The sequence below is a fragment of the Canis lupus genome, chromosome 5 (assembly GCF_048164855.1).
Source record: "Canis lupus baileyi chromosome 5, mCanLup2.hap1, whole genome shotgun sequence".
NCBI lineage: Eukaryota > Metazoa > Chordata > Mammalia > Carnivora > Canidae > Canis > Canis lupus.
In genome coordinates this window covers 14147150-14173952 of record NC_132842.1, presented here as the reverse complement: position 1 = coordinate 14173952, position 26803 = coordinate 14147150, and the positions used below count along the sequence as shown (strand labels likewise).

The 26803-nt window shown below is 34.9% G+C and overlaps 1 protein-coding gene and 1 long non-coding RNA gene across 20 annotated transcripts in view; one reads left to right on the top strand and one right to left on the bottom strand.

Moving 5' to 3' along the window:
* ZNF438 (zinc finger protein 438) overlaps positions 1–26803 on the bottom strand; it is a 401908-nt gene that overhangs the window by 37314 nt on the left and 337791 nt on the right. Inside the window, exon 1 of one of the 16 annotated variants that reach the window (XM_072825523.1) lies at positions 655–753. The exons of the other annotated variants lie outside the window; for them this stretch is intronic. The gene's annotated coding sequence lies outside the window, so the exon portion shown is untranslated. Of the gene's footprint in view, positions 1–654; positions 754–26803 lie in introns of those variants that run through there. 16 annotated transcript variants of the gene reach the window in all.
* Positions 1–26803, top strand: part of LOC140633240 (uncharacterized) — a 77225-nt gene that overhangs the window by 3835 nt on the left and 46587 nt on the right. For 3 of the 4 annotated variants that reach the window (XR_012030873.1, XR_012030875.1, XR_012030872.1), the window contains exons 2-6: positions 443–571; positions 7875–8160; positions 8551–8692; positions 9217–9332; positions 17838–17931. This is a non-coding gene — a long non-coding RNA (uncharacterized lncRNA). The remainder of the gene's footprint in view (positions 1–442; positions 572–7874; positions 8161–8550; positions 8693–9216; positions 9333–17837; positions 17932–26803) is intronic. The other variant, XR_012030874.1, reaches the window with a different exon arrangement.

Below are 26803 nucleotides of genomic sequence, written 5' to 3'. Positions count from 1 at the left end.
GAGAAGGAATTTTCCTAGCTTGCTTTAAGTAATTTCATGTGTCCATTATATTTCACCATTTTTTTTTTAACTTTTCCAAACAACTTTATTGAGATATAAATTACATTCAACAAACATATACCCCAGTGTAGTAATTACATTCTTTTTTCAGACTAGGGCCCTGGCTGACAGGACAGAGTGCCCTTCTTGGCTAGCTAGCTAATCCTGGAGATGACAAACAGCTCCCCTGTGAACTTCATTTCATATGCAAACAAACCAGAGTCCATATCCCCAACCACCTCCATTATCTGACTGTCACACAACTTGCTAATATTTTCACTGGCCTAAATCACCTCAGGGCCAGGTATTGGATAACTAGGCCCACCCAAAGCCTTGAACTGCTGAAATCTTTCAACCAAGCCAATCCCAAACTGTTTATCTTGCCCTGTGTTGCCTTTCCCAGAAAAACACAATAAAGGCTCTAGGTAGCTCCTTCTGTGTGCTTCCTGACCAACCCTGGAACTTCCCAATGTGGCCCTGGATGCATGGCATGCCCTTTCCTCTTAGGAAGTGATAAATTCTTCTTCTAAAGGTAATTTTCCCTGTGTCTTTCACCTTATTATATCTGAAACAAATCCCAGATATATTTTAAGAAAAAATAAAATGTGGGGGCACCTGGGTGGCTCAGTGGTTGAGCATCTGTCTTTGGCTCAGGTTGGGCTCCCCATGGGGAGCCTGCTTCTCCCTCTGCCTGTATCTCTGCTCTCTGCGTCTCTTATAAAGGGGGAAAAAAAAGGAAACAAAACAAAAAAAGAAACTGTGAATATCACTTCAAAAAGTTCCCTCATCACCTGAAAAAAGTTCCCTTGTGCTCTTTATCCCCACCCCTCATCACAGGACCAATCACTGATGCTTTCTGTGTCACTATAAATTAGCTTTGCTTGTTCTATGATTTTATATCACTTCGTATCAAACAGTATGAATTCTCTTATTGCATGCATCAAATCATTCCTCTCTCTTGTTGAGTGTAATATGATTTGCTTATCCATGCACCCACGGATGGGCATTTGTCTTGTTGCCAGTTTTGAGCTATCCTGAATAGCACTGCTACAAATATTTGCGTTCAAGTCTTTGCAGACCTAAATGTGTTTACATCTCTTGGGTGAAAGCCTACGAGTGGAATTTAGCCGAGGGTGGTCTATTAAATGTACGTTTACCTTTATAAGCAATTAATTGCTTATTTTCCAAAGTGGTTGTACTATATTTCATTGTTTTAAAAAACCACCTCTTCTAAGCAATGATTGAATTCATGTTTTTTGGGATCTCTATATAAATGACAGGACCCAAATACCTTAAGGTTCAATTTTGTTAAAATAATATAAGCTTATAGTACATAAATTTGGACTAATAGGAGTATTCATCATTCACTCAATTGTAATAAATGCTTATTCCTATCTCTGTCATATTTAAGAAACAAATAATAAAATTCTCAAGTTGGTACTAAAGGATTAGAAAAGCTGAAAGAGAATCTATACATTTTGAACCACTTAGAAAATTCTTCATGTTTCATTAATATAATGTATTAATATTTGACAATCTCCTTCCTTCCCTAAATGGCTGCATACTGCTAATGAGTTCAGTAAGAAAGTCTCTCTTTAAATTCAAGTATTTCTGAATGTCAGCCACTGACAGAGTAAAGTGCTTTATAGAGTCAGGACTAATTTTTCAGACCCTTAAAGGCAACTTCTTTTCTAGTTAGAGTTGGGGAAACTTTGGAATTACATAGTCCTTATTTCCCCTCACTTTTTAGATTTGTTATTAATGTGGTTTCACCAGATGCTCTCTACTGTTCTCCAAACCAGAAAATCTTAGAAGATGAGACTGGCCTTTAATTTTCAGGGCCATGTTCTAGCCCAATCTCAATGAATTAAATGCAATGCAATGAGCTAAAAGTTGTAAAAGGATCAGCAAATTGAGTGAGAACATGTATGTTTTCCACTAAAACTTCTTACTGTGTGGTCTTGGAGAAGTCATTTTATCTTCTTTTCTGTTTCAGTTTCCCCAAATTAGGAAGGGAGAGAGAATATGTAAACCATTTGGCTGAAGAAAGCATTAGGCTAGATGTTAATGTGTTGAAAGTATATATGGTAAAGTATAAAATGTAAAAATATTATAAAAAATGTAAAATGTAAAAATATTGTAAAAAAAGCTATTAAAAAAACTAGTGTGTTTTATTTGTTAATAAAGTTCTCCAGAGTTCTTCCACACATAAAGAAATGGTTATAACTACCTTTGGCATTTCCAGGAGTAGAAAAAGGGAATATAGTAGAACATACTTAAAAACAAAAACAATGGTATTTCCAACCATAAGATCTAATCATTTACCCTCATAAAGCACACGTACATATAGATACTCAGGTTCCTTAACAGGTGCTCTACATGCCACTGAACTAGGCAGATGTCTGGGAGGCCACTTTTTTGTCTCAATCAAAATCTATTCAGGAAATTATGTTCTAGCCTGAGACTTCCATTTCTTTTCCCTCCTCAGGTTCTCTGTACAATTTCTTCCAACTCCTGTGGCTCTAATTACAACTCGACATTTATATTTCTAGTTCCCAGGTTCCAGGGCGAAATGTTCTCTGCTTACTATGGCTCTCCACCTGGTTACGGGCAGACTACATGTAGCTCCTGCTTCCTCTGAAGTGCTTTTCAAAATTATCTCCTCTACTCCAAACTCATTCCTGCCTTAGGTCAGGTCTTGCTGCTACTACAACAGCCTCCTCAATTGTTCTCCTGCCTCTTGGCTTCCATCTTTCCAATCTATTCTTTGTGATACAGCTAGAACTATTTTTCCCTTTTAATAAAATTTTTTTTAAATTTTATTTAGACTTGTTGAGGGATAACTGACAGATAAAAACCATACATCTTCGAGTGTACAATACAATGATTTGATGTATGTATATTTGTGAAATGGTTACCACGATCAGGGTAATTAACATATCCCCTCATCTCACAGTTACCTTGTGTGTGTGTGTGTTTTGTGTGCTGAGAACACTAAGGTCTCTCTTTTAGCAAATTTCAAGGAAACAACACAGTAATACTAACTAGAGTTGCCATGCTGTACATTAGATCCCCAGAGACAAGCACTTTCAATTCTAAGAGCTGATTCTTCTGGATTTGTATCTCTGTATCTGTGGATAACATGCTCATGATCCTACTTCTTTATTGTTCAGTTTCAGGCAGTATCTACTGATGATCCACTGTGGAGGATGAAAAGTTATCTCTATTTCTCTCTTCCCATCAAAAAATTTTTGCTTAATAATTTTTGTGAGTATAGAATTCCAAGTTGAAATTTAAAGGCATTCCATGGTCTTTTGGTTTCCAATGTTGGTGTTAACAAATCCAAAAGTATCTGTGGTCCTTTGTATGCAGTCTGTTTTTATTTTTCTCTATGGAAACAATGTTTAGAAATTTCACAACTTAGCATCTCAGCATATTTTCATCCATTCGCCAAGTGCTTGGTGGGCCTTTTTAACCTGGAATCTCTTACATTCAGATCCTGGCTTATTCAGTTATTTTCTTGAAATTTCCTAATTTACTTTTCTCTGCTTTTTCCCCCTTGAACTCTTATTATTCAGATGTCCATTCTCCCTGGTCATTTATACTTTTCCTTCCCCCTCTTCCTAGGTTTTCTTTTATTTTTCTCTTTCTGGAAAAATTTATTTTCCAATGTTCAACTGAGTTCCAATTATCATTTTTACCCAGTGGCCAATGAATGGTTTACAATCCTGAGATCAAGGATCCCATGCTCCACCAACTGAGTCAGCCAGGCGCTCCCATGAATGGTCTTTTTAATGCAAATCTAATCATGCTTTCCCTAGGTTCCCTTCAGTGGTTCCCTGTTGTCCACAAGACAAAGTTGGACCTCTTTTGCACAGCACATGGGGCCTTCCACACAGTGGCCTGTGGGGTCATCCATGCTACATTATTAAGAGCTATATCTCCAAGGTAACCAAACAGGTCCACTCATATGCTTCCACAGTTCTTCATGGAAAGGCCTTCTTTCCCTTGTTTGGCTACATAATTCCTATTTACTTTCATTGGCAATGTCCATCTGGCCCATCTGAGGCATTTTTATTGATCTGTCCATTATCTTCCAACACACTTTGGCTCTCTCTCTTAGCATGCAGCATTTGTTTAAATTTCTCTGTTTCCCACTTAACGTTGTGAGTTCCTTGGTAGCAGGGCCAATGTCATTTTTATCTCTGTATTTCTAGAACCTAGAGGTCTAGGTCTATAGTAAGGGTTAGTAAATGTTTATTGAATGACTAAATGTCACTACTCTTACAAAAACAATAGTGCTAAAAATTGTTTAATAATACATGCACAGTTCCACCTAGTGCTTTTCATATCATTTAAATCTTTTAGTTTGCCATAGTAAGTTCCTAAAACTACAAGTAATTTTTTGTAATTAATAGTGATTTTAAAAATCTGAAGCAATGTCTTTTTAATTTTGCCATAATTACACTTTTCCATAACCTAAAGTGACAGCTAATTGACTAAGGTAATTTTTTCAGTAGTAAATTTCCTTTGATCACGACAGATCGCCTGGCTGTGTTTTTAAAAGGACTGAAACACTCCTAAAATGACTTAAAAACTATCTTATGTAACTGTAAAAAGAAAAAAAAAGGTCCTACTTTCAATTTCTCTAGTGCCAGGCTTGGGGCTTTTCAGATAGATCAATGTTGCTTTAAGTGTCATCACCTACTGATAAAAAGTCCTAGGAAACAATGCCTCCCAGCATTACCTGTAAGTGCAATACTTGAATACTGCAGCTTTTCTGTGAAAAGACCTTTTTAGTCACATTTAAAAAGACTCAAGTTTTGGTAAGTTTTCACAAACAGGGATCTTTCCATTTCTTATTTATTCAAATGTTAAGCATACAGATGTAAGAAAAATATTTGGGTGTTTCTACATCAACCAGAGCATCCTTGGAATTTCCCGCCTGGATTCTCAATGCTAAAAGAATGGAGTTGTTCAAGCCAGTGAGGTTACTACTAGGATGAAGATAAAAGCAGTGCAAAGAAGAATTGCACCATTTGGTAATAAATGACACTCAACAGTAAAATAAATGCCTAAAATAAAGATGCTGTCATTTACACATTCATGATAGAGATACATATGTGAAACTGTTCATTATTATTTCACTTCCTTGGACCATTCTGGCTGGCGATGTTTCAATCAGTTTAGATTTAATTTATTGCTTTGAAATAATCACATCTCCACCATTCCTGCTCTTCTCCTGTCTACATTTAGTGATGCAATCAACTTTAAAGGAAGCAGGTTTACAGAAAATTGGTATAATTTCAATATCATTTTGGATTCCTCACATTCTTTTCCTCTCCTAAATCTCACCTGCTGCCAAGTGCCATGGAGTTTTGGTTTCATTACCATAAACCAATTGGTGTGCTTTCAACAGACTCTAGTTCTACCTCCCATATCTCTTCCTTTCTCACCTCATCATGACATTGCCAATAAGGTCCATTTCTCTCTCAGCCCTACTCCCATCTTTAGCTTTTTCTTTCTCCTCTAAAGTGTCTGCATTAAATTAAAATCCCATCAATTAGCTTTACAACGACTGTTTCAATTAAAGAAAAAAAACCACATCACTGCTCTATTTCCTGCTAACTTCATCCATATTTTTTATGTTCTTGTGGGTGTGTGAGCTGCTGCTTAACAAATGATTCTGGTGATTTTTCTTCCTCTTTTAAAATAATTCAAACTTTCATTGTTTCCCTGGAACACTCTAGTCACCGATTTACCTTCTAAGCATCAGCTAAATTTTTGTTATTCTATGCCCTCAATGGCATTTGTCTGATACTCAGATTATCATAAAATGATTATCTCCAACATGGAAAAAGCTAAGCAAAAACGAACAAGCCTCTCTCTCATTCTATAACCCTGATTCCCTCTACAGAGACAACTCTCAGTACCTATGTGGATCTCCCTTCAGAAATTGAATGTATTTAAGCTAACATGCATAGAAATGTGTTTTATCCTCCTTCCCTCCCCAAATCAGAATAGATTATACATGCTACTCTTTTTTCATTTAATATATTTTCAAGAGCTCTCCTTATTGGCACTTATGGTTCGTCTTCATGTCTTCATTCATTTATTTGAGAGAGAGAGAGAGAGAGAGAGCGAGAGAGTGCAAGGGGAGGAGCAGAGGGAGAGGGACAAGCAGCCTCTCTGCTGAGTGTGGAGCTGGACACAGGGTTCAATCCCACGACCCGGAGACCATGACCTGAGCTGAAATCAGGAGTCAGACACTCAACTGACTGAGCTACCCAGGTGTCCCCTCTTCATTCTTTTTTTAAAGGCTGTCTAGTATTTTATTGCATAGACTCCTCAACTTCTTAACCATCTACCTACTGACTGACATGAGATTGTTCTCAGTCTTCTGCTCTCACAAAGTTGCAGTGTATATTCTTACACTTACACCTTTGCAAGTGGGATGAAAGCACAGTAAGTGATTTATTAGGTTGATTGAGATTTTTATAGATATTACCAAATTATCACTCAAAGAAGTTATACTGATTTACCCAATAATGTATAAAAATGACTCTAAGCCAGTACTTGCAAAAATTGCCACAGGGATTTTTCAGTCAACTATCCAAAAGCTTCAAAGATTCTAGCACGCCTAGATATTTTTCCCAACTTTAGTTGCATATAAAAATATTGCTCTTTGTTGAAATATAGAAACACTGACAATAAAATGAAAACCAAGTTTCACATCTCAAGGATTTAGAAAGGTGATTGTTTATGGAAAATCCCTGACAGACTGGAAAAGGAAAAAAGAGTCAGTTGTACAAGAAAGTGCTGCTGCCTAGCATCACCGAAAGGAAGTAGGTATTAATGTCATGGGGACCATCGCCCATTAGTTGGTGTCAGTACATTCTTGCTATGAAATGAAGAGACAATTTCCTAATTGAAAAAGACAAACCAGATAAAATAACAGGAGAAAAAATCCTACATATTTGAAAAACTAGCCTTTTAAAAAATGTTTTTCTTTGCAAGACATCACAGAATATACAGATGTAGTTTAAAGGATAATATTATAGTGTAAAAATGGTGCTCCTTTGTCTAATATGAAATGATGTCTTGACTGAGGTGCTAGCAGCTGAGGATCAGGTGAACCCAATTAACCCAATTTTTACTTGTCCCTACTAAGTGGTTTATTTTTGATGTATACTACTCCCTAAATCCTTTAGGGTACAACACAGAAAACCATAAACAGGCTATAAAGGTCATGACATTAATTTTCCTGTCATTCTCATGCTTTAAATAGGCATCAGAAAGCTAAAAAAAAAAAAAAAAAAAAAAAATATTGTCCTCTGGGAAGGAAGGCAAATCTGAAACTAATTATGGTAGTTATTATTATAATACTATTAAATTAAACACTGTGACCCAAGCTAAATTTATCGTGGTACCTTTTGTTAATGAATAAAACTTCCCAAGTAAGATTACTGCATCCTCTCATATCATAAAATGATTCACCAGAGGACTAGTTGAACAAAGTAACCACTGAAAAATCTGAATTTTCATTCACCTAAAGCTTAACTAAAACGTTTAATAAGCATACATGGAATCTTTATGTATAAAATGCTCTTACAAGCTTTATTTAAAAAGGAAAAACTTCACAGGGGCAGAATACTGAACTAATAGTCACGGACAGTTTATCTCCACTTGTTTTCTATGGTCCGCTACTTCTCCTATTTTGTGAACTAGGGACTGGCTCCTATTACTATTATTTACACCAAATAGAAAATAAAATGTGGAGGAAAATCTCAGTAACATCTTTTTCTGCTAAATTTCTGAAACTCAAACTGCTTTAGGTATTTGGAGGACAACATGATCCAGAGGCTCCATCTAAACTTCAAGAGTTTTTCTGGTGGCTCAGTCTTCCCCTCATTACCACTCACTGGCCTGGGCTCCAGATGGGAGAGGAAGCCGCCTCGCCTGGCAAGTGGGAAGTGTTTGCTGTCTGTGTCCTCTAGCGCCCTGACACTGGAATGATGACCCATGCAGACTCTGTTGGATTCTTTTAATCCTTACAAATGCTGGCAGAGAGATGAGGGCCAAGGACAAAGAATGATAAATCTGGGTGGATGGGAAGGAAAGGTAGGGAAGAAGGACTATCCACATCTGTGTGAGACCAGCAGAAAGATGAATAAGTAGCAATCACAAGATAAAGAAAAAAGGAGTGGGAGGAAAAAGGAACAATGGCAACATTATTTTAAAAGGAGAAATGGCATATTAATGGGGAAAAAATCACTTAAATTTCAGTTTCTTTAAATATCTCAGAAGATACAGAAAACTATTTAAGAAGTAGTTTTTCATATGCTTTCTTGCAATTAGTAAAGACATTTACAGGACCAGGATGTTCTGTGCATCAGTGATAGTCTCAATAATCTCAGTGACTAATGACTTGGTAAATGATTTTGCTGCTGATCAACTGCAATAGTTTATTAAAACTTAAGATGACTAAAATTAAATACTTTATTTTTTTAGAGTATTTATTTACTTGAGTCAGAGACAGACACAGAGAGAGTGACCCGAGGGAGAGGGCAAACCTGCCTCAGGGCTCGATCCCAGGACCCGGACATCATGACCTGAGCCGAAATCAGATGCTTTAACAGACTAAGTCACCCAGGTGCCGCTAAAATTAGTTTAATAGCATTTTGTTTCTCTAAATTTGAAAGTTCGTTTTGTTTTTATTTTTAAAGATTTTATTTATGTGTTCATGAGAGATACACAGAGAGAGGCAGAGACACAGGTAGAGGGAGAAGCAGGCTCCCCACAAGGAGCCCGATGCAGGATCAATCCCAGGATTCCAGGATCATGCCCTGAGCCGAAGGCAGCTCAACCACTGAGCCACCCAGGCGTCCTAAAAGTTAGTTTTAAAATAAGATTTTCTAATTGTCTTTGTTTAGAAGTGTTACAGAACTATGAGGAAGTACTACATCGGAAAGATTTGAAAAAAGTCAGAATGAAGCAGAGAATTGTTTTCTCTTGCAAGGGTTTCTACAATGGCTTACTGTGGACATGCAGGGATTCCAATTCAAAAGATATAATTAGGAGTGGTTCCCTGATCTTTTGTTTTTATGTATTTACCATGTTCCCACAACCTATTGTTTTTGTTTTTGTTTTTTTTCCCCACAACCTATTGTTTTATAGCTAATAGATCCACATTGCAAACTGCCCTTTGTACTCCAAACGTGTATTTTCACAAGAACTGATGATACAATCTTTCAAGCTCATGCATGATGGCACTGTCTGGCAGCAACATGAAGGTAGCCATCTCTGTTTTATAATGATTTGAATGTTTCATTATATTTTGTAGTTATTATTTTAGAAAAATTAGTGGAGCTCAAAAGATTAAATGTGATTAATATGACACCAAATGCACAGGCAATAAAAGCAAAAATAGACAATTTGTACCACATCAAAATTAAGAACTTCTGTGCATCAAAGTAAAGAATCAACAGAATGAAAAGGCAGCCTACAACACAGTAGAAAATATTCATAAATCATATATCTGATAATGGGGTAATATCTAAAATATATAAAGAATTCCTAAAACTCAACAAATAATCTGGTTAAAAATTGGGCAAAGGACTTGAAGAGACATTTTTCCAAAGAGAATATATAAACGGTCATCAAGTATATGAAAAGGTGTGGAGTATCACTTATTGTTAAAGAAATGCAAATAAAACCCAGTAAGATGTCACCTCACACCCATTAGGATGACTACTATCAAACAAAACAAAAAAGGAACAGAACAAGTTTTGATGAGGATGTGGAAAAATTAGAGCCTTTGAACACTGCTGGTGGGAATGAAAAATGGTGCAACTGCTTTAGAAAACAGTATTGTGGTTTCTCAAAAACTGAAAAACAGAATTATCATGATCCAACAATTTCACTTCTGGCTATATATCCAAAAGATATGAAAGCAAGATCTTGAAGAGATCTATGCACATCCATGTGCATTAGCAGCATGATTCACAATAGCCAGGAAGTAACACAAGCATCCATTGATGAATGAATAGATAAGTAAACATTGTGTATATATATATAATGGAATAGTATTCAGCCTTAAAAAAGAAGGAAGTTTTGACACTTGCTATAACAGGATGAATCTGGAGGACATTATTCTAAGTGAATTAAGCCAGTCTCGAGATGACAAATGTGTGATTCTACCTACAGGATGTATCTCAAGTGGTGAAATTCATATAAACAGAAAGTAGAATGGTGGTTGCCAAGGGCTGGGGGAAAGTGCAGAGAGGGATTTGTTGTCTAATGGGTATAGAGTTTCAGTTTTATAAGATGACAAAAGTTTTATATGTTGGTTATACAACAATGTGAATATACTTAACACTATGGAACTATGAAGACAGAAAAGTGGTTAGGATGATGAATTATATGTGTTTTTTATTATAGTTTTTAAAAAGTAAATATGATTTTATTAGTATTAAGAAGAATAAGTCTTGGGGGTGCCTGAGTGGCTCACTCAGTTAAGCATCTCACTCTTGATTTTGGCTCAGGTTATAATCTCAGGGTTCTGAGATCGAACCCCAAGTCAGGGGGTAGCCTGCTTGAAATTCACTCTCCCTCTGCCCCCTCATCATGCCCACCCTCATCCCCCACTTGTGCTCTCTGTCTCTAAAAAAAGAAAAAAATAAATCTTATAAACCATATGAGTTTAGGCAAAAGTGGCAATTATTCAGGGTGTTTTATGTGAGAAAATCTTTAACCTTTATTGGAAGCATGCTGGACTTTAGTCCATATATATGTGTGTAGTTGTGAGGAAAAAAAAGTAATAAAATTAAAGAATATTTACAGAATATACATTATTTATTATACATATCTGTGTCAAAAGAAATGATGCATTAAGGAATTATATAATGTTTTAGTAGTTTGCCAGTTATAGAATATCTTCTTATATAGCATTACACACTTTCGTGTATTTTCTTGAGGAACATAATTTATACAAAAATAAATACTGCCTATAAAGAGAAATTCCTAGTCTAGAGCTCCTCAGGCCATAGGCTGTGAACATAGCCACTCCGAAGATTAGATCTGGCTCATTTCTAAAGATTTTTATTTTATTTTTTTATTTGAGAGAGAGAGAGAGAGCATGACCAGAGATGGGGGAAGGGCACCAGGAGAGGGGAGGTACAGAGGGAGAGGGAGAAGTAGACTCCCTACTGAGCAGGGAGTCCAATGTGGGGCTCTATCCTAGGATCCTGGGATCATGACCTGAGCCAAAGGCAGATGCTCAACTGACTGAGCCACCTAGGTACCCCAAGATCTGGCTCATTTCTATGTCCCCAAATGTGTATCACACCATATTCTCTGGTGAGTGTATCAGAGACGCAAGGGGTTTCTAGGTAACATTTGTTCATGAGACTACTTTAATATTAACAGCTGACAAAATGTTATAGGGATAGTGCCTCAATAAATAACATTTTCTCAGCTCCAGGTTGGCTCTGGCAGGGGTGAGTCTATCCCTTTTCCTTCAATCCACTCCCTAGGCTTTGGCACTATCAAAGTTGAGTTGAGAGAATCGAGGTAACCTGAGTGGTTTTAGATTAAAACAGCCACAGGTATCTTACAGTTCAGCTGTAAACCCCTCAATTAGCTTTGAGATTAAAGCAGTAAGGCTATTTATGCTTGGGCTTCCCAAGACTTGGGTCTGTATTCACAACGCAGACAGTAAGACAGACAGACAGGGGTGAGGGTGGGTGGGAGGCAATAGTCTCCCATCCATAATTCTCCCACCTCCATGCAGTGCCTTCTGGGGATATTCAGTTATAGTTGAAGGATCTAAAATACTGGTAAGCATTGTACACCTACAGATTATATTCTCTAATAATCACACTGCATGAAATCCAAAAAATGAAGCCCTACTAATGAGAAATCTTTTCTCATTTTGGTATATGTTCTCAAAAAACTGATATTACAAAAACAATTGGTGACTGCAGTACATTCACACTCAGCATTCAGTTCTCTATAAGTGACTGGGTAGGGAGATAATTTTAGTCTAACCAAGTAAAGGCATATAGAAATAAAAGGATGATTTCAAAGGAACTGCTATGGGAAGCTACCTCTGGAAAGAAGAGAACTGAGAGATGAACACTTGGGAGAGAGAATGATTTGCCATTGTGTGCTCGTTGGTAAATCTTATGCATATTTCACCTTATGGTTATACTACTTAAGACAACATTATCAACAATAAGAACAATGAAAAGCATGAACAGATCTAGAGAGACAGGTGGTTCTTAATAAACACTAGCAGGGAAAAATGTCCATGAAATAATCTTAAGTGAAGCAAATTGTCGAACAGTGGGTATACTCTGATCCCACTTGTCTTAAAAAGAAAAGGTGTGTTGCTACAGAAACATCAAATTGTCAACAGTCATTGCCTCTGGGACTTTGGGTTTGTAGAACTTTCCTTTCTTCTTTGTACATTGTGTGCGTGTGTGCCTGTGTTTATGCATGCACATATACAGTGCACAGAAAACCACATTACCATCTTTTTTAATACTAAAAACAATAAGCAACTATCCTAAAAGAGAGGAAGACACCCTAGGTTCCACTTTAAAAACACGTATCTGTTTAAGAAAGACAAATGGACATTTTGATTTTCTTTTTTTTTTTTTAAAGATTTATTTATTTTAGAGAGAGAGAGAGAATATGTGTGCATGTGGGCACACAGGAGGGGCAGACAGAGAGGGAGAGAGAATTTCAAGTAGACTCCATGCTGAGTGGAGTCAATGGGGCTCAATCCTGTGATACAGGACTCTGAGATCATGACCCAAGAGAGTGGACACCCATTTGATGGAGCCACCAGGTACCCTGATATTTTGATTTTCAAGTAGTAAATTAACAAACTAAATGATAGTCTTTCTGGCAGCCTGGGTGGCTCAGCAGTTTAGCACTGCCTGCAGCCCAGGGCGTGATCTTGGAGACTAGGGATCGAGTCCCATGTCAGGCTCCTTGCATGGAGCCTGCTTCTCCCTCTGTCTGTGTCTCTGCCTCTCTCTCTCTCTGTCTCTCTCTCTCTCTGTGTGTCTCTCATGAATAAACAAATAAAATCTTTTAAAAAATGATAGTCTTTATGTATTTTCCTCATTCTAAATTCACAGTCACCATTATTATCAATAAATAATTTTTTGTCAAGATCAAATGCACAAGGCTCACCAATCAACCATCTAATATTTACAATGAACAGAAGTTAGTAGATTGTGCCTACATCAATAAGAGCAACATCAGATGTAATTTCTTAAAATTCTTGTTTTAATACTTTTGTTCAGCTCAAAATGATTTCAGCTTAGTAGTAGACATTTAGTTAAGGATGGATTTTCAAAATCAACATAAAACTGAAAAAAATTCCTATAAAGAATATTCTCTTCTTCCACAGTTTAAGTTCAATTGGTCTATTTCCCAATGGATGATTTAAATTTCCAACACTGATCATACTTATATTGAACTAATGTCTATCTTTCAGGAAAATCTCAAAACTCTTCAGGGCAGGGTCCAGGTTTGTCTTGTTCCCATTAGACCCAGGACATTGGAGGGGGAGAAGTCTTCCACAAGTATTTGATGAACAGACTTCGAAAGATGTAAACCTAAATAACAGGAGTTGTAAGATTTACAGATATTCAAGGGCAACACAGATCCTAAACAAAGATTATGTAACCAATAAAAAAAAGATCCATATCATAGTTAAAAATAGTATAAGGAAAGAAGAAAAAGATCTTTGCCTAAACCACCAGTCTGAGAAAATCAAAGCATATGTTCCCTAAGCACAATTGCCAGAAGCCTCCAGAATTTGGCTATCTTAGAAATATTAGGCTCTGAGTCACAAAGCCAAAGCCTTGAAAAAATAACCACAAGTAACTTCTGAAATGGGATTATATAATACTATAGTCTTAACGTATGTTATCACTGAAAACTTTGCCTTATTAGCAGATTCTCTTGGAATTCATTTTATTTCAAGAATCTTTCAGAAAGAATTATGAGATGGAGAATGTCCTTAAACATAGACACACACACACACACACACACACACACACACACACAGCCAGACTTCCACTGTGACAATTCTTGAGAGAAATCCAAATCTTAATACTCTTTACTGAATATGTATGTTTTTTGGCATGTCCAAATTTATGTAATCTACTATAGTTGAATTAGGTCTACTCACGAACTTTCCACTTTCAGCAGAATTTTAACTGAAGTGGAAGGTTACACTTTTTCTGAATCAAAACAAAACAAAACAAAACAAAACATAACTTCTCTGGCCACAAGGATAACTAATTAAAGTCATATGCTTTCTTATGCAAGCTTACATTTTTTGTCAAAGTAGGACAGTATAAAAGGTAGGAGTTCATTCATCAAATCAATTAACAACCCCACAAGCCAGCCATTAGAAAATTTTTTCTCTAAAGGCTATATAGTTAATATTTTCAGTCTTGTGGGCCCTATGGGCTCTGTTACAACTAATCCTTCCTGCTTTTGAAAGCAGCCATAGACAATATAAATGAATAAATGTGGCTATGTACCAATAAAACTTTTTTTAATTTATGGATACTGAAACTTGAACTTTATATAATTTTCATGTGTCACAAAGCATTATATTCCTTTGATTTTTTTCAATAATTTAGAAATGTAAAAATTATCCTAAGTTTGCAACCCATACAAAAACTGGCCCAATTTGGCCTATAAGCCATAGACTACTGACTCCGGACCTAAACCAACTCTTTAAGAAACTTCCACTTGCTAGCCATGTGACATGGTCCTGACTCCTCCTCCTCCTCCTCCTCCAAAAAAAAAAAAAAAAAAAAAAAAAAAAAAGGCCCTAACAACAAACAAAATCAACAAAAACAACCACCATAATTGAATAATAACATCTTAATTTTCAGGTGGTAGTTAGAGAGCTATTTTATTGGTATAACCATGGTGATGACAGCCAACATTTACTTTGAGCTTACTATGTTCCAAATAGTGTTCTAAACATTTTTAAAATATTTACTTATTTATTTGAGAGAGAGAGAGAGAGAGACAGAGAGAACATGAACAATGAGAAGGGCAGAGAGAAAATCCAAGCGGACTCCCCACTGACCACAGAGTCTTACTAGGGGGCGGGGGGTTGAGTGGGGGCTCAACCCAGGACTCTGCTGAGATCATGACCTCAGAAAAAAATCAAGAGTCAGATGCTTAAATGACTGATCCACATAGGTGCCCCTAAATAGTGTTCTAAACATTTTAAATGTGTTCTAATTTATTTCTCATCACAGTCTTGGGATAGATATTTTATGATCACCATTTTATAAATGAGGGACTAGGCACAGAGAAGTTAAGTAATTTATCAAAGCTCATACAGCTGGTAAATAGTGAAGCTAAAGTTTCAAGACAGGCATTGGGTTCTGCTCTTAATTACAAATGCTCCAACCTCAAAAATGTCCCCATTCTTTTCTTAAAGTTCCCATTGCAAATGACATTTTTCAGAAATTAAAATGCATAGTGGAATGAGCACATATGAAAAATGATGATTTTCAGAAATTAAAATGCACAATAAGTGTGTGTAGAAAATAATATAATATAGTTAATGCTGTTAAGTAAAGAGCTAATCCTAAGGTTGAGCCTATATTGATAGCAAATGGAAACTTGATTCAAATGGGTTAAAGCTTCAGTGTTCTCAGGGAAAAATTAGCAATGATCCCTGCCTCCCTCCTGTGTGTATACCAGCTGATGAGAACAGATGTTGGTGAGAATGCCCCAGAAGAGGATTGCAAAAGACAGGTCGTTGCAATTTTCTCTAAATGACTCTTGATTCTCCTAATTTAAATTTGTCTCAAGCTTTGCTGTAAACAATGGCCTTTATAGAGTTATAATGTTTCTCTTATTACTTGTACATTAGCAGTAAAATACTAATAAAAAGGGAGATGCCTTCCTTGTAACTGTTACAGTATAACATAACTTAAATCACAAGTATTTATATGATCTCTTTTCTTTGCCAGGTCTTTAACTTGTCAGTTGGTTCTGTGTGCTGACATTTCAAATCTGAGTGGATGCCCAATAGCTAATTCTTCAAGGGTCATTTGAAAAACAATTTTAGGGTACAGACTAAAATTTATTTCAGTGTAGGCTTAAACTGCCAAAGTGGCTTTTAGAAATTGTAATAAAACACTACCACTCCACATAACTGCAGAATAAAAATATCTTTGAAGAACTTGACATTTTAAGACTTTGGCTGGCCAAGGAAATAAGAATTGCTAAAACTGAATTCATTCCAATTATTCCTCATTGGAAGGTACCTACTTGCCAAAAAATTATTTCAGAATTTATTTCCATTACTTATATCAAACTGAAGAAACCCAAATGACAGATGATCTCTACAGCATTGGGGATCAACAGCAAGGCCAACTATATTAAAATAAGACACTGAGGATGTATACTAGGACAAAGAGACTCCCAGAGAGAGACTCAGCTGGCAAATATACAAAAATTATTTGTCTAATTCTCTCAAAAATTTTTTTAACTTTCCCCAAATATTTGCTATCAGTAAATTGCACAGTTCTATATTATGTGACTGCCTTGGTAAGAAAGAGCTATTTCTTGAGAGAGAAAAAAATCCATTCATGGTACTTGGAAGTTGTTCATAACAAAATACATACTGAAGGAATCTCTCTGGCTTAGCAATGGCCCTCCAAGCTAGTCATGGGGAAAAGTCCAACATCTCCCTCACTTCCCAGATCTAGGTTTTCACCCAGTTGTGTCAGTTTTATCTCTTATAAAGCCCTTGGATACATCCATATCTTCTCATTTCCACTGCTAACTCCCTGGTGCTAGTTGCTGTGTCATTCCCTGCAGAGACCACAAACTACTCTATTAAGTAGTATTCCTCTCCTGCTCCTTCTCCAACCAACATGGCCACAGTCATGTTTTCAAAGCATAAATTAGAATGAACCATCCCATAATGAAAACCATTAGACACCACAGCATGTCCATGAGGTTTGCAGTCTAGTCTCTGCCTGCTCCAAAGTTTCATCCTACACTCTTCACCATCACCTTCTGTGTCCCAGCCACACAAGCCATCCTTCAGTTTCCTGAACACAGCATGGCTCTGTCAGCAGAGCCTTTACACATGCTGGTTCCCTTCCCAGTAATGCTGCTTTTCTTCTTGATAACATGGACTCATCCTTCAGATCTCAAGGCAGTATCAACTCCTTAGGAGAATTTTCTGACCTAATTTGGCTCAGATACTCCTGTTAATAACCTCAGTGAACACTGTACCTTCTCTCTCAAAGCATGTACCACAATTGTAATTTTACTTAGGTAATGCCTAGTATCCTCAATACACAAGAAGCTCCAGAAGGCAGTGGTCATATCCCTTTCAGTTCATCTGGTACCCTAAACATTTGGCACAATATCAGAGTATTTGGGAGGATCTCAGTTCATATTTATTTATTTGTATTTGTGATAAAATTCACCCTTTTAAAGTGTACTATTTTGTGTTTCATAATATATTCACGAATATAGTATATTCACAGTATATATATGTATTATATATTATATATTTTTTGTGTATAAAATATAAATATAAAATATATAATATAAAAATATATAAAACATATATATATATATATATATATATATTTTATACACACACACAACTATCACACCACCTAATTCCAGAATATACCATCACCCTAAAGAGAAACACCATACCCATTAGCAATCACCCTACCTGCTTGTCCTGGAAATCATTAGTCTATTTTCTGTCTCCACAGATTCACCTGTTCTGAAAATTTCATATAAGTGGAATCATGAATTACGTGGGCCTTTTCGTGTCTGACTTTTTTCACTGGGCATAATGTTTACAAGGTTCGTCAATGTTACAGAATGTACCAGTACTTTCACTCCTTTTTGTTGCCAAATAATATGCCATTGTATGAATATATTGTTTCCACTTTTTAGCCACTATGAATAATGCTGCTATGAACATTTGTGCACAAGTTTTTGTGTAGAGATATTCAATTCTCTTCGATATATACTTAGGAACGCAATGGGTATATTCCATACAGGTATAGGTTAGGTCATAGGGTAACTCTGTGCTTAATCTTTTGAGGAATAGCCAGAACTTTTCCAAAGCAGCTGTCCATTTACCTTCCCATCTGTAATATATGAGTTTCCAACTTCCATATATTCATACTGAATCTCTGTCCATTTTTTAAGTTATAGCCATCCTAATGGCTATGAGGTGGTATATCATTGTGGCCATTCTCTAAAGACTATGATGTTGAACAACTAGTTAGTTGCTCCCTGCAATTTGTATACCTTTTTTTGTAGATACTCACTTCAAAATTGGAGTTTCTTTTTGCTATTGAGTTGTAAGAGTACTTTATATATTCTCAGTACAGGTCCCTTAGCAAATATCCCATTCTGTGAGATGCCTCTTCGCTTTCTTGATGGTGTCCATTAAAGCATGAAACTTTTCATTTTAAATTTACCTACTTTTCTTGTATTGTTCATGCTTTTCATCTTAAACTAAGAAACGATCACCTACTCCAAGGTCATAAAGATTGCAAACTCTGTTTTCCTTTCAGTTTTATAGTTTCAGTTTTAGTTCTTACATTTAGATCTTTGATCCATTTTGAGTCAATTTTTGAGCTAGTGTGAGGTATGGGTCCTCTTGCATTCTCTCTCATGTGGATACCCACTTCCTCCAGTTCCATTGGTTGATAAGACTATTCTTTTCCCCAGTAAAATATCTTCACACTCTTGTGAAAAATCAATTTACTATAGATGTGAGGGTTTATTTTAGACTCTCAATTCTATTCCACTAATCTATATGTTTATCCTTTTTGTCGGTATCACCCTATCATGTTTATTGCATTTTTATAGTAAGTTTTGGAATTGAGAAGTGTGAGTCTTCTTCTATTTTTTTTTTTTTTAAGATTGGTTTGGCTATTATGAGTCCCTGGCATTTCCATATGAATTTTAGGATCAGTATGTCAACTTCTATAAAAAATGGCAACTGGGATTTTTACAGAGAGCATTGAATCTGTTGATCAATTTGAGTGTATTGCCATCTTAACAATGTTAAGCCTCCCAATTCAAGAGGATTAAGAGATACAAACCTCCAGTTATAAAATAAGTAAGTCATGGGGATGAAAAGTACAGCATATGCAATACGATCGATAATACTATAATAAGTTTTATGGTGATAGATGGTAACTATACTTATGGTGGGGAGCATTTCATAATGTATATAATTGTCGAATCACTACGTTGTACAACTGAATCCATATAATACTGTATGTAACTATACTTCAATTAAAAAACCATAAGATACCTTTCAATATATTTGCTTTTACTTTTCAACGTTTTTAAGCTTTAGTGTGTAAGTCTTGCATTTCTTTTGTTAAACTTATCGCTAAGTATTTATTCTTTTTAGTGCTATTATAAATGTAACTGTTTTCTTAATTTCACTTTTGCATTGTTCATCACTAGTGTACATAAATACAATTGATTTTTAGACTGATCATGTATCTTTTAGCCTTGCTAAACTTGTTTATTAACTAAGTTTTTTCAGTTGGTTTCTTAAGGTTTTCCAAATATAAGATCATGCCACCTGCAAATACAGAAAGTTTTACTTCTTTTCCAATATGGGTATTTTTTTCCCCTTACCTTTGCCTAAAGTCCTTAACAGAAATGGCAAGAGAACACACCCTTATGTTTTTCTGGACATAAGCTGTGAAGTTTTTGTAATTCCCACCTATTTCTACATTGTTGAATGTTTTCATCATAAAAGGAACAGATTTTGTCAAAGGTTTTTTTGTATCTATTAAACAATGATCACATGGCTTTTCTTTTTCTTTTTATTAATGTATTGCATTGCTTTTCTTATGTTGAGCCAATCTTGCATTTCTGATAAAATCATTCCACTTGGCCTTTGTTTATAATCTTCTGTATATGTTACTAGATTTGGCTTGCTAGTATTTTGTTGACAATTTTTCCATCATATTCATAAGGAATATTGGTCTGTAGTTTTCCTGTGTAGTCTTCATCTCATTTTGGTATCAGGGTATACTAATTAATTGGGAAGTATTTTCTCCTCTTCTAATTTTTAGAAGACTTTGTAAAGCATTGGTATTAATTTTTCTTTATAAATTTGATAGAATTCACAGGTGAAGCCACTGGGTTTAGGTTTTTTTTTCCTCTGTGGGAACTTTTTAATTATAATTCAATCACTTGTCAGTTCAGAGTTTCTATTTCTTGAGTTAGTTTTGGTAGCTTTTGTCTTTTAGGAATTTGTCCATTTCATCTAAGCCACCTAATAATATTTTAGCATATGATTATTTCTAGTGTCCCTTTATAATCCTTTTTTTTTCTGTAAGATCAGTAGTAATGTACCCTCTTTCATTGCTGATCTTAGTAACTTGAATGTTCTCTCTTTTTTCTTGGTCAGTCTAAAGGTTTGTCAGTTTTATTAATCTTTCAAAGAACCAACCTTTGCTTTCATTGATTTTCTCTATTTTTTTATTCTCTAGTTCTTAAATTTATGCTTAAACCATTTTTTTTTTTCTGTTTGCTTTGGTTTGCTCTTCTTTTTCTAGGTTCTTAAAGTGAAAGGTTCAGTTACTGATTTGTGATCTTTTTTTAAAAACACAGACATTTATAGCTCTACATTTCTCTCTAAACACTGTTTTCTTGAGCTGTATCCTATAAATTTTGATATGCTGTATTTTAGATTAATTTATATCAAGGTATTTTCTAATTGCCCTTGTGATTTCTTCCTTGACCCACTGACTATTTAGGAATGTGTTGCTTAATTTCCACATATTTGTGTGTTTCCCACATATCCTTCTGTTACTTATTTCTAATTGTATTCTATTGTGGTCAGAGAACATACTTTGTATGATTTTTATACTTTTTACATTCATTGAGGCTTGTTTTATAGCTTAATGGACATATAGCTATGTTTTATAGCCTAATAGCCTATAGCCTATTCTGGAGAATAATCCATATACATTGAAAAGAATGTATATTCTGCTCTTGTTGAGTAGAGTGTTATATACATGTCTCTTAGGTCTAGTTAATTCACAGTGTTGGAATGGAACCCAAGCTGTTCTGATGTATCTAAGAGGGGGCTCATCTTTTTAAGTGTACATTACTCCATTTCATATTACCCTAATGGTAAGAAGTATGCAAAATAAAGTTCTCAGTTTGGATCTGCTCTTAAAATACATCTGTTCTAAAAAAAAAAAAAAAAAAACTTCTAAGGACAGCAAAGTAGGAAAAAAATGTAGCTGTTCTAGGTTTCCTAATTAATTTTATATCTATCTCCTGGGTGCAAATAAAGGATTGTAAAACACCCTGATAATAAAAAATTACTATCGAGTGCACAATGAAATGTTAAAATGTTATTTCAAACACTAGTTTGCCTAAGCACTTTCTAAAAGAAAGATCCTATTATTTGATTTAGCCAAAATAAATTTTATGATTAAGAAACTTAATTTATGAAATTGATAAGATACTCTGGGAAGTCCTATGCATTATTTTTAAATAGGCCTTTTGAGGTAGGTCTAGGAAAACTGTGACAACTACATCAATGTGCACAAATTATATAATGTTTTTATTATGTGATGTCTCAAAATGTCTAGAAAATAAAACTTGTTGACTTTCTTCAAATTCTCAGGAAAGATAATTGAATTTTCAAACTTAGGAGAAAAACACAAAGCAGTATTTGTATATCATGAAGGCCACATCCACATCTATTGAAAAAAAAACAAAGAGTATTGGGATCTTAAGCAAAATCCATGAAGATATTTGCCTTATTCTATTGTACAATATGAAAGCTTACCACTTCAGTAAAGTACTAAGATTTTTCAAAGTATATGCACATAGATATAATTTAAATAATGACTATTGAATTATATAAAGTTACAAATCCTAAAGACATGCTTAACTTTTGATTCTGATTATCTTTTATTAAATACTCAGCACCTCACACTTACTATCCATGAACTGCTACTAAATCATTGCCATCTTTATCTGTATTTGGTAACAGAAAAATCAGACTTCAAAAGTATATCAAAATTCTCTAACTGAATAAAAAAAAAATATATATATATATATAATTTTAAAGTATCTCTTAAGGAATTTTTGGATAAACATTGTTTTTCTTAAGCCAATTTTAAATTGATAGAGTTAAAACTGAAGCTATTATATTCAGTGTCTTTCTCCTAACAAAAATCAAGACTAAAATTTCATATATTCTAGAATTAAAAACATCCAGGGGAATTACTACAAAAAAAAAAAAAATAGAGTAGAGGAACATGGCTCCAGTAAATAGAAATGTTCATAATTTAAAAAATCTGAACTAAGAATAAATATAATACATCAATTATGATTCATACTTCTCAGCTACATTAAATAAAGTTTAACTGGGTAAGAGGAAGTAATTCTCTTGGGAGGTCAAAGAAGTAGGAGTCACTGTTATTTCAAATAAGAACATTTATCTATTTAGTAAAAGTTTGCAAAAATGTATACAATTTTATTAAAAATCTCTGATCAAATAAAGTGTGTCCCACAGTATCATTATAGCATTTTTCCACCATTTATTTAGTGAGTATCTGTGGGGTATGCACAATGAACAGCTTGCTTAGATATATACAAGTTCTGCCCTTACGCTAGTTGGAAGTCTTGCTGGTGAAAAAAAAGGTCTTGCAGGATAAATAAAATATATGATAATATGGATCACTAGAAGATTCTTTCAATGAAAGAATTTAAATCACCCCAAATATTGTTTTTTTCAGTTCTGAGGTATAACTGACAAATAAAATCACAAGACATTTAAAGTATACAAGGTAATTAATGATTGACACATATATACATTGTGAAAGAATCCCCTCCTCAAGTCAGTCAACACTCATGACCTCATACTGTAACCCCTCCCCTCTTTTATGTGAGAACATTTAAGCTTTATTCTCTCAGCAAATTTCAGAATGATACACCATAGTCACCATGTCATACATTAGATCCTCAGATCTTATCCATCTTACAACTGAAAGTTTATATCCTTTTACCAACCTCTCCCTATTTTCCAGACACCCCAGCCCCTGGCAGCCACTTTTCTACTCTCAATTTTGCCTGTGAGTTCAAATTTTTTTCTTAGATTCCCCATTTATCTTTCTCTCTCTGGCTTATTTCACTTAGCAATGCTCTTCAGATCTATCCATCCATTTGTGGCCACAAATGACAGGATTTCCTATATGTGTATATGTACATGTATTTTCTTCAACCTTGCCACTTTTTATTAAAATGACTTATTTGTAGGAAACAGAATATCTTTCTTTTTCCTACTGGAAATATATCTTCAGTATATAGTTAACAATTCATCTAGTCTTGATATGACAAGACATAGACGAATCCAATCTAAATGACTAAAAGGACATTAAAAGCTTACCTAAAACTTTAAATAATAGGTTAATGTAACATTTTTAAAAAGTTTTGAACAGATATTTTAGTTACCTCTTATTATTTTAGGTGTATGTATGTGAATGCCAAAAATCAAAGTAGATTTTGACAAAATACCACTCAACAATAAAAAAACAAACTACTGATACATGCAATTACTGGGATGCATATCAAGGGAACTATACTAAATAACAAAGTCAATCACAGAAGATTATATACTCTAAGATTCCATTTATATAACATTAGTGAAATGAAAAAATTGTAGAAATAGAGAACAAATTAGAGGTTGCCAGGGGTTAGAGATGGGAAAATGGGGTAGGTGAGCATGGGGCAACAGGAAGAATCCTTGTGATAGAACTGTTTGGTGATAAACTGTGGTGAAAAAAGCTACACGTGTGATAACAAATTCACAGAAACTAAATGTTTACATATGCAAATAAGTTCAAATAAAACTAGGGAAATCTGAATAAGACCTGAATTGTATCAGTGTATCATATGGATGGTATTCTAGATGTTACCATTTTGGGGAAAATGCATAAAGATTACATTGGGTGCCTATTATTTCTTATAACTACATGTGAATTTACAATTATCCCAAACTTAAAAGTTTAATTAAAAAACAGCTTCAAGGGGATACCTGGGTGGCTCAGTGGTTGAGTGTCTGCCTTTGGCTCAGGGTGTGATCCTGGGGTCCTAGGACCAAGTCCTGCATTGGACTCCTTGCAAGGAGCCTGCTTCTCCCTCTGCCTATGTCTCTGCCTCTCTCTCTCTCTCTCCGTGTCTCTCATGAATAAATAAATAAAACTTTAAAAATAATAAAGTTAAAAATTTTTTTAAAATAGGGGGGAATCCTTGGATGGCTCAGCGGTTTAGCGCCTGCCTTCGGCCCAGGGCGTGATCCTGGAGTCCTGGGATCGAGTCCCACATTGGGCTCCCTGCATAGAGCCTGCTTCTCCCTCTGCCTGTGTCTCTGCCTCTCTCTCTCTCTCTCCCCCACTCCCCTGTGTCTCTCATGAATAAATAAAATCTTAAAAAAATAAAATAAAAAAAATTTAAAAATAGCTTCAAGGTGTTCATAGTACATATACAAATATGGTTATTAAATTGTCTCTGACTCCAGAATCCAGTTTTTTAAAGTAATCTTCCTCCAATTAATCTACATTCCACTTTAGTTGGTGTCAGCCCATGAAGAAAGGCAGATTTAGGTGGACAAAGGGAGAAATGCCTTGAGGTTGTAAAGAACGCAATAAAAACATATTAATATTTTAAAAAGTAGATCTAGAAATGTACTTGAAAGTTTGAGATCATAATGACATAAACAAGTATTTATGACCTAAGAGGAACTGCCTCCTTTGGTACTTTGAAGTATTAAAAAAAATCACATAGAATTAAATTACAAAGCTAACATGCTTGTTTATGCAGCTGGTCTTTTTTAAAATTGAAGAACTTTAAACCTACAATTCTAATAGGCTTACTGGTGACACCCCAATCCTTTGAAAAATAAATGAAATATCATAAATCATCTGGCAGGTCTTAAGCTTAGATTTTTATCATCACTCAGATGCTTTAAAAATAAAAAGCAATATGAAAGGGTAGGATTTTGTTTTGTGCCTTATAAAGTTTAAGATAGAAAATAAATCATACTATTAAAAGTCATTTAGAAACCTAACTTCAGGACTTAGGATTGAATTGGCATAATATTCTTGGTCATTCCTATGAGAATTCATGCAAGTAGAGTAGCTTTTCTTACAAAATATTTCAGAACTCTGGCACTTCCTGTGATAAATGAAGCAATAAGGCTTTGGAATTGCAATTGGGTATATTTAAGTACTTCATATAGGCAACCAGACTGTCATCTTGCTGGATATGTAGCACTATGAATTTATTATTTGGCATCTAAAGGAATATTTGAATACTTATAAAGAGTAAAGGGTTGGGGTAAGCCCTTTTAATTTTAAGCTACAAATTCAGGACCACATTAGAGCTACAGAGTTCAACCTTTATTTTCTGGCAAGTTGATTTAATGAAAAATACGGATTTTGCAGGAAATGTTGAAATGAAAAATCTACAAATACCTCAAAAATGTTAAAGATTCAACAAAAGAACAGTAAAATCTACATGTTAGCCACAGCATCCTGAGAATTTTTATCACAGTTAGGTTTTAAGAAAATAAATTATGGGATACCTTCTCCATGACCTGATGATAAGGTATCTTTATGACTGGTCAATGATCAATTCAATTGACATTCCAGTTCATAATAGTATGCCTTCAGAAGTCTGCTGGAGTAGCATTAGGGGAGTGAGATCAAAGCCGGGCCTATATAAGATTGTCATCATTTTAGATCTCAGTGGTTTTTAAATTCATTTTTAAGATACAGCTACCAAAGTGGTAGCCTCCAAATAAGGAGTTAACTAATGTCACATCTCTATCAGGCTGTGTGCATGCATTTGGTAAACATTTGAATAAATGGCTAACTTCTTAAATTTTGCCTATCATATTGTTGCTAATGAACAATTCTTAAATTCTAAAATGTACATTTTGTTTCTCATGAAATTATCAAATATTTAAAATACATATCAAAGCACATTTTAACATGTGTAAGTTATAAAGAAAAGTAATAAACACTCTTCCCACTAGTGACTTTAGGGAATAAAACCTTACTAGTAACTTTGAAGTTGCCTAATGGGTTTTTCCATTCCAATTCCAATCCTCCTTGCCATGTCTTCTTCCCATACACTGAAAGCTTTCTTTGCTTTCCTTTATAAGAAATGTTGATTGGGGATCAACATAGTATGTAATTTTTCAAGATTTTGGATGAAATTATATTGGTTAAAATCACACTGGGCATATTCTCATAGGTTCATAAGATTCATCCATGATGGTATGTTTGAATATAGCGCAATTTATGCCTTCTCCTGTTGATAGATATCTCGGTTCTTTTCAGTTTTCTGGAATATTGTCATATACATTTCTCTTACGTACATTTTAAGAGTTTCTATCCCTCAATGTGGAATTGTTTGGTTGGTATATGCACTAGTTATTAGATAATGACTGCTTTATATGGTTGATCCAATTTACATTACCACTAGCAAGGGTGAGAAAGGTCGGGATACTTCCTTCCTTCCAATACTTTTTAACTATCTGGTGGATATAAAATAGTATCTCCTTGTAATGTTTTTAAAGCTCTTTTTTCTTTCATTTGAAGTAAAATTTACATAAAATGCATCAATCTTAAGTGTACCATTCCATGAGTTTTTACAAATGCATGTACCT